The sequence below is a fragment of the Convolutriloba macropyga genome, chromosome 9 (genome assembly GCF_964194025.1).
Source record: "Convolutriloba macropyga chromosome 9, txConMacr16.3, whole genome shotgun sequence".
In the NCBI taxonomy this organism is placed as follows: domain Eukaryota; kingdom Metazoa; phylum Xenacoelomorpha; order Acoela; family Convolutidae; genus Convolutriloba; species Convolutriloba macropyga.
In genome coordinates, this window is record NC_134476.1 from 59,852,836 (window position 1) to 59,859,689 (window position 6,854).

Here is a 6,854-nt window from a genome sequence, read left to right on the forward strand (position 1 = left end):
TTTGCTAGGCAAGCTGAATCAAAAATTTTGTTATTTCATAATTCTCTTTTAGTCGACAGAATTTTGATTTTACTTTCTAATAATTTAAACAACACATCGGTCCGATTGACAAAATAACCATTTTTCAAAGTTGAAAAATTGCAGTTTCTCGAAAAATATCTTGTGAAAAATCATTGTTTTTCCTAAGACAGCCAATTGAAAAATTTCCGTTTTCTCCACATTGTTTTTATAGGCGAGCAGCAGTATTATTTCGTCTCTTTTGTTCAATACCTTGATCCAGTTGAAAAAGCAGACTGCCAAAGTAGAGAATTGCAAAATTTCATAAACTAACATATGAAAAAGTATTTTTTTCTAACAAGCCAGATCAGAATGTGCTACGGTTACATAATTAACTTTCAATTTGGAGCGTTTGATATCAATTGCTAAAGTTTTGAACATTTCATTGGTCCAATTGCAATAAAAATATTTTTAAAAAGAGAATTGCAGTATCTTGAAAATTATCGTCTGAAAAATCAACATTTAGGCTAGGCAGGCAGTATCAACAATTTTCCGGCTGCACGCAATATTGTTATAGGTAAACATCACGTCAAACTTTGTTTCAATTGAATAAAAACATATTGAACTACTAGAAAAGTTATCTACCAAAAAAGAAGTAGGAAAACTTGGAATTCAACAAACTAAAAAACCATTTTTTTACAATCCAAGATAAAGAAAAAAATGTTATTTCATCATTCACTTTTGGTGCGAAACATTATACTTTAACAATAACAAGCTTCGTTTCATTGGATCAATATGCTGAACTGCTAAAAAAATTGACTTCCACAAAATAATAAAGAATTGCGAAAAATCGCAAATTAATAAATAGGAAAGTAACATTTTATTAGACAAGCCAAGTCAAAGAAGTTTGCTGTTGCATAAATCAATTTTAATTTTGAGCATTTGGTGAGCGTTTCAAAGATTTCGAACAACTCATTCGATCGATTGAAAAAATAACCACTTTTCAAAAAAGGTGAATTGCAATATCTCGAATGTTATTGTCTGAAAACCCAATTTTTCTGCTGGCTAAGCTGAATTAAAATCCTTCTGGTCTGACAATAATGTAACAATTGAGAAATATCACGTAAAGTTTTGTTTTATTTGAGCGATATCTTGATCAACTTGAAAAAATTGATTTCTACAAAACAGAGAGAACTACAAATTTCTGTTTAAAAGACATATGAAAATGTACAAAAGAGCAACATTTACTAGCCGCGCTAGATTAAAAAATCCTTCACCTCGTTATCTAGGCAAGCGAGATCACAATTCTTACCGGTTTCTCTTTTTTCCTTAATTTTAGGTTATCATAAATTATCCATAATTTATAAGAAAATGGCCAATTGATTTACGAAAAAAAATTGCAGAGTGACGTCACTAAAAAAAAGCCGATAGTCAGTAGAAAAAATCTACAGCTACATTCAAAAAATGTACATTCAGCAGATTATCTAACCAAAGCTATTCGTCGGTCATTTTCGGCTGCTGAAAATTTAGAGAAAAAATCTTTGTACAAATAAATTTTGCGAGCCGAAGAAGTGATTTTTGCGTCTATGTTGTGAGAAAAATTCAGCTTTAATGAAACATTTGTGAGAATAATTTCTATTGCCATTTGAAATTTTCACTTCATTTGCAGACAAATTGCAGTCCGAAAAAAACCGAATGCAAAACATTATTTAAGGAGCGTCTGTTTTAGTTTTGTCTGTTGCAGCTCCTGAATTCTGATTTAAGGTTTTGCATTTGCTTTTTCGGGCTGCATTTTGTCTGCCAACTTATTGAAAACTTTAAATGCCAACAGAAATTATGCTCACAAATTTTTCATTCAAGCTAATTTCTCTCAAAACACAGACGCAAAAGTCAGTTGTTTGATTCGCAAAATTTATTCGTACAAAGATATTCTCTCTTCATTTTTCGAATTGGCTTTAGAAGCGTGAACTGTCTTCCATTTGATTTCTAGGAATTTTTTAATATTACCAATCATAATTAACTGGCAAAGAAAACTGACCAAATTCTTTTTTGGCTGTTTACGTTTTGGATTGACCACTTTTGTTATGGTGGTTTTTTTCTCGCTTTTGAACCTGAACATTCAGATCGCCGTCAATTTGTTTGTTTTATTTTCATTCGCAACGCTGATAAGCCTTCCGTTTGCTTTGCTGACTTTTTGCTGACCGAATCCATTAACTCTGGAACGCTCTGCATTAGAAGTACTTTTGAAACGCCTGTTGCTGCTGGTATTAAAAAATTTTATTACACTGCCAGAGAAAATTGTCCAATGAATGGAATTGTATTTCAGTCAGGTTTTTGTTGTGCATTATTAGAAAACAAAACCAATTCTTTGTGGTCGTTCAAGCTCAGAGACGGCGCCAATTTCGAAGCGTTGTTCTGAATCAACGACTGTTGAAAAGGGTGCTTTGCAACGCCAATGTGTTGACACTCAAAAACAAATTTATAACCGACTATCAAAAGTTTTTCAGTGCAAAGCTCTGCCAAAGACTTGCAAAACCTCCATGAAAGCAAAGTTATCATAATTTTACGGCAATTTTCTTTGCAATTGTTTTCATTTTGTACCGAATGTGTTTTTCACGTTCTAGGTAAGGTCCACTGAATCCATTTCTTTTTGAAATTTTTACGCTTGAAAACGTAATTCTCTCTTATTTGCGAAACATTATTTCAAATTTATCAGCATTTTCATATTCTTCGGTTGAAAAGTTCGGTAAGGCAATAGATCTTTCGAGATTAGCCAACAAATCTGCCACTGGTTCAAATCCTCCCGGCACGAAACCTAACAACCATGAATAATTCTCATCCTGATTGTGATGTGCTTAATTTTTCTGGAAAAAAATCACTTAAAGCTGTTTGCCAGCCTCAAGAACGTTGAATCCTTTTGTTGAATTTGTTGAAAGAAAAAACTCAAAACAAATCTAATATGTTTTGATTGAAGATATCCATCGAAGTGGTAGGATAACATGTACTATGTACTGTAAACTCATGTTCAGATGTTTTACTTCCCATTTTCCAAAAGTGCTTTTCTTACTTATTGAACTTCGGGTTGATGGATTTTTCCACAATATTTTCCTTATCTTTATCAATAAGAGAATGCGTTGGAGTTTTTAATGTCGGGATAGATACAATCTCAAATACCTCGTAAATAAATGACTGTTAATAAACCCTTCCCAAACCTCTCTTCATTTGACGGTATGCGTAATAAAACTTCTATGTAACTTTCTTATTTTAGAGAAATTTTTGTACTCACAGTCTACAACACATGTCGTGGAACGTCATCTTTTCTATTGACTTCGCTTAGAGCGAGTTTTATTAATCAATTGGCCCCCGAAAATGACAGTGTCAATGAAATCTTACAACTTATCTGTTTATGGATACGTACATTTTTTGTTCTAAATGTCTGTGAACCATACTTTTCTCGATAATTATGCACTGAAAAACCAACTCTTCCGCTAGGCAAGATAAATTAATGTTTTTCCGGTCTCACAACTTACGTTCAATAAGAAAACAGCAAGTCAAATTGGATTTCATTTGAAAATATCTTTATTTAATTTAAAAAACTTGACCAAAACGAGAATCGCGAAACCTCGTAAACTAACAAATCTAAAAAGGCAAAATTTCAGTGGCCAAGCTGAATCAACAAATCTTGTCGTTACATAATTTGCATTTATTTGCGAACACTTTGCTTTAGTGTTTAACAACTTGAGCAACTGATTTGTCCGATTGAATGAATAATCAGTTCTCAAAAACGGAGAATTGCATTATTTTTAAAATTTTGTTGACTGAAAACTCATTATTTTGTTAGAGAAGATAAATCGAGCATTTTCCGGTTTCATATCTCACTTTAACAGAGGAACAGCGAATCCAAACTCATTTGATTTTCAGGTTTGACAACATACTGTCAGGAGAGAAACAATACTGCGCTTTCGTTTCTTTTGATCAATATCTTGATTAGCTGATTTTCAAAAAAAGCAATGTCTCCCATCTCGAAAATTGAAAAAAACTTTACTAGTCAAAATACAATGCAAAAATAACTTGTGCGGTTCAGACATTTATTCGTGCAAAGATATTGCCTCTTTATATCTCAAATCGGTTTCAGAAGCCTGACCTGCCTTCCATTTGATTTTAAGAATTTTTTGATATTACCAATCATAATTAACTGGCAAACAAAACTGACCAAATTTTTTTTTGGCTGTTTACGTTTTGGATTGACCACTTTTGTTATGGTTGTTTTTTTTCTCGTTTTTGAACCTGAACATTCAGATCGCCGTCAATTTGTTTGTTTTATTTTCATTCGCAACGCTGATAAGCCTCCCGTTTGCTTTTGACTGTATTTGAAAATAGTGTGTTTCAGCGCTTGCTTTGCTGACTTTTTTGCTGACCGAATCCATTAACTCTGGAACGCTCTGCATTAGAAATACTTTTGAAACGCCTATTGCTGCTGACATTAAAAAATTTTATTACACTGCCAGAGAAAAATGTCCAATGAATGAAATTGTATTTAGGGCATGTTTTTGTTGTCTAAATTAGAAAACAATACCAATTCTTTGTGGTAGTACAAGCACTGAGACGGGACCAGTTTCCAAATGTTGTTCTGAATCATCGACTATTGAAAAGGTTGTTTTGCAACCCCAACGTGCTGATACTCAAAATAATTTTTTATAACCAATTATCATAAATTTTTCAGTGCAAAGCTCTGCCAAGGTCTTGCAAAACCCCATGAAAGCAAAGTTATCATCATTTTACAGCAATTATGTTTGCAATTGTTTTCACTTTGTACCGAATGTGTTTTTCATGTTCTGGGTAAGGTCCACTGAATCCATTTCTTTTTGAAATTTTTACGCTTGAAAACGTAATTCTCTCTTATTTGCGAAACATTATTTCAAATTTATCAGCATTTTCATATTCTTCGGTTGAAAAATACGGTAACGCAATAGATCTTTCGAGATTAGCCAACAAATCTGCCACTGGTTCAAATCCTCCCGGCATGAAACCTAACAACCATGAATAATTCTCATCCTGATTGTGATGTGCTTAATTTTTCTGGAAAAAAATCACTTAAAGCTGTTTGCCAGCCTCAAGAACGTTGAATTCTGTTGTTGAATTTGTTGAAAGAAAAAAAACTCAAAACAAATCTAATATGTTTTGATTGAAGATATCCGTCGAAGTGGTAGGATAACATGTACTATGTACTGTAAACTCATGTTCAGATGTTTTACTTCCCATTTTCCAAAAGTGCTTTTCTTACTTATTGAACTTCGGGTTGATGGATTTTTCCACAATATTTTTCTTATCTTTATCAATAGGAGAATGCGTAGGAGTTTTGATTGTCGGGATAGATGCAATCTCAAATACCTCGTAAATAAATGACTGTTAATAAACCCTTCCCAAACCTCTCTTCATTTTACGGTATGCGTAAAAAAACCCATATGTAACTTTCTGATTTCAGAGAAATTGTTGTACTCACAGTCAACAACACATGTCGTAAAACGTCTACTTTTTTATTGACTTCGCTTGGCGCAAGTTTTTTTGTTCAATTGGCCCCAGAAATGACAGTTTTAACAAAAGCATAAAAGCATAAAAATATCTGGCTATCGATACGCACATTTTTCTTCTAAATGTCTGTGACCTTTATTCTTCTCGATAATTATCCACTGAAAAACCAACTTTTTCTCTAGGCAAGATAAATTATAGTTCATCAACTTACGTTAAATAACAAAGCAAATAACTCAAATTTGGTTTCATTGGAACAATATCCTTATCCGATTAAAAAAATCAACAAAATCAAGAAATGCGAAATCTCGGAAACATATGAAATAGGCAAATTTTTTCTTGAACAAACTGAAACAATAAATCCTGTTGTTATATAATTTGCATTTAATTGGGAACAAATCGTTTTCATTTTTAACAAATTTAACAACGTTATTGTTCGCGTGAATAAATAATCAGCTCTCAATCACAGAGAATTGCATTATTTCGAAAAACTTTGTCTGAAATTCTATTATTTTGTTGGACAAGCTGAATGAAAAATTTTCAGTATTCAAATAATACTTTAATAGAAAAACAGCCAGTCAGGATTTGTTTGGATTTCAGTGTTTTGACAACGTACTTTTTCAGGAGTCAAATAGCACTGCACTTTCGTTTAATTTGATCAATATCCTGATTAGCTTGATTTCCAACAAAGCGAAATCTCGCAAATCAAAATTGAAAAAACAAAATTTTTTTGTCAAGCTAAAGCAAAAAATGTTTTTATTTCTTAGTTAAAATTTTTTGGGAAAATTTTGGTTTGGGTGGCAAATGATTTGAACAACACACGTCAAACTTGTTTCATTTGATAAAAACATTAATCCGCTAGAGAAATAAATTTGCAAAAAATAGATAATCGCAAAATCTTTGAAACTAACAAACAAAAGAACTTAAAAAATTAAAATCTAGGCAATAAAAAGATACGTTGTGTCCCATTGAAATAAAAAAAAATCGAAAAAACAGAGAGAGCAATATCTCAAAAATTTTCCTCTAAAACACCAACTTTTTTGGAAGACGCGATAGATAAGTTTAAGTTTTTTTGGTCTCACAACTTAAGCTTAATAAGAAAGCAACAGGCAACTTTGATTTCATTTGAAAAATATCTTTATCCGATTAAAAACACAAGAATTGCGAAATCAGTTCTCAAAAACAGAGAATTGCATTATTTGGAAAATTGTTCTCTGAAAATCCGTTATTTTGTTGGACAAGCTGAATGAAAAATTTTTCAGGTTCCACATAATACTTTAATAGAAAAACAGCGCGTCAAGATTCGTTCGGTGTTCAGCTTTGACAAC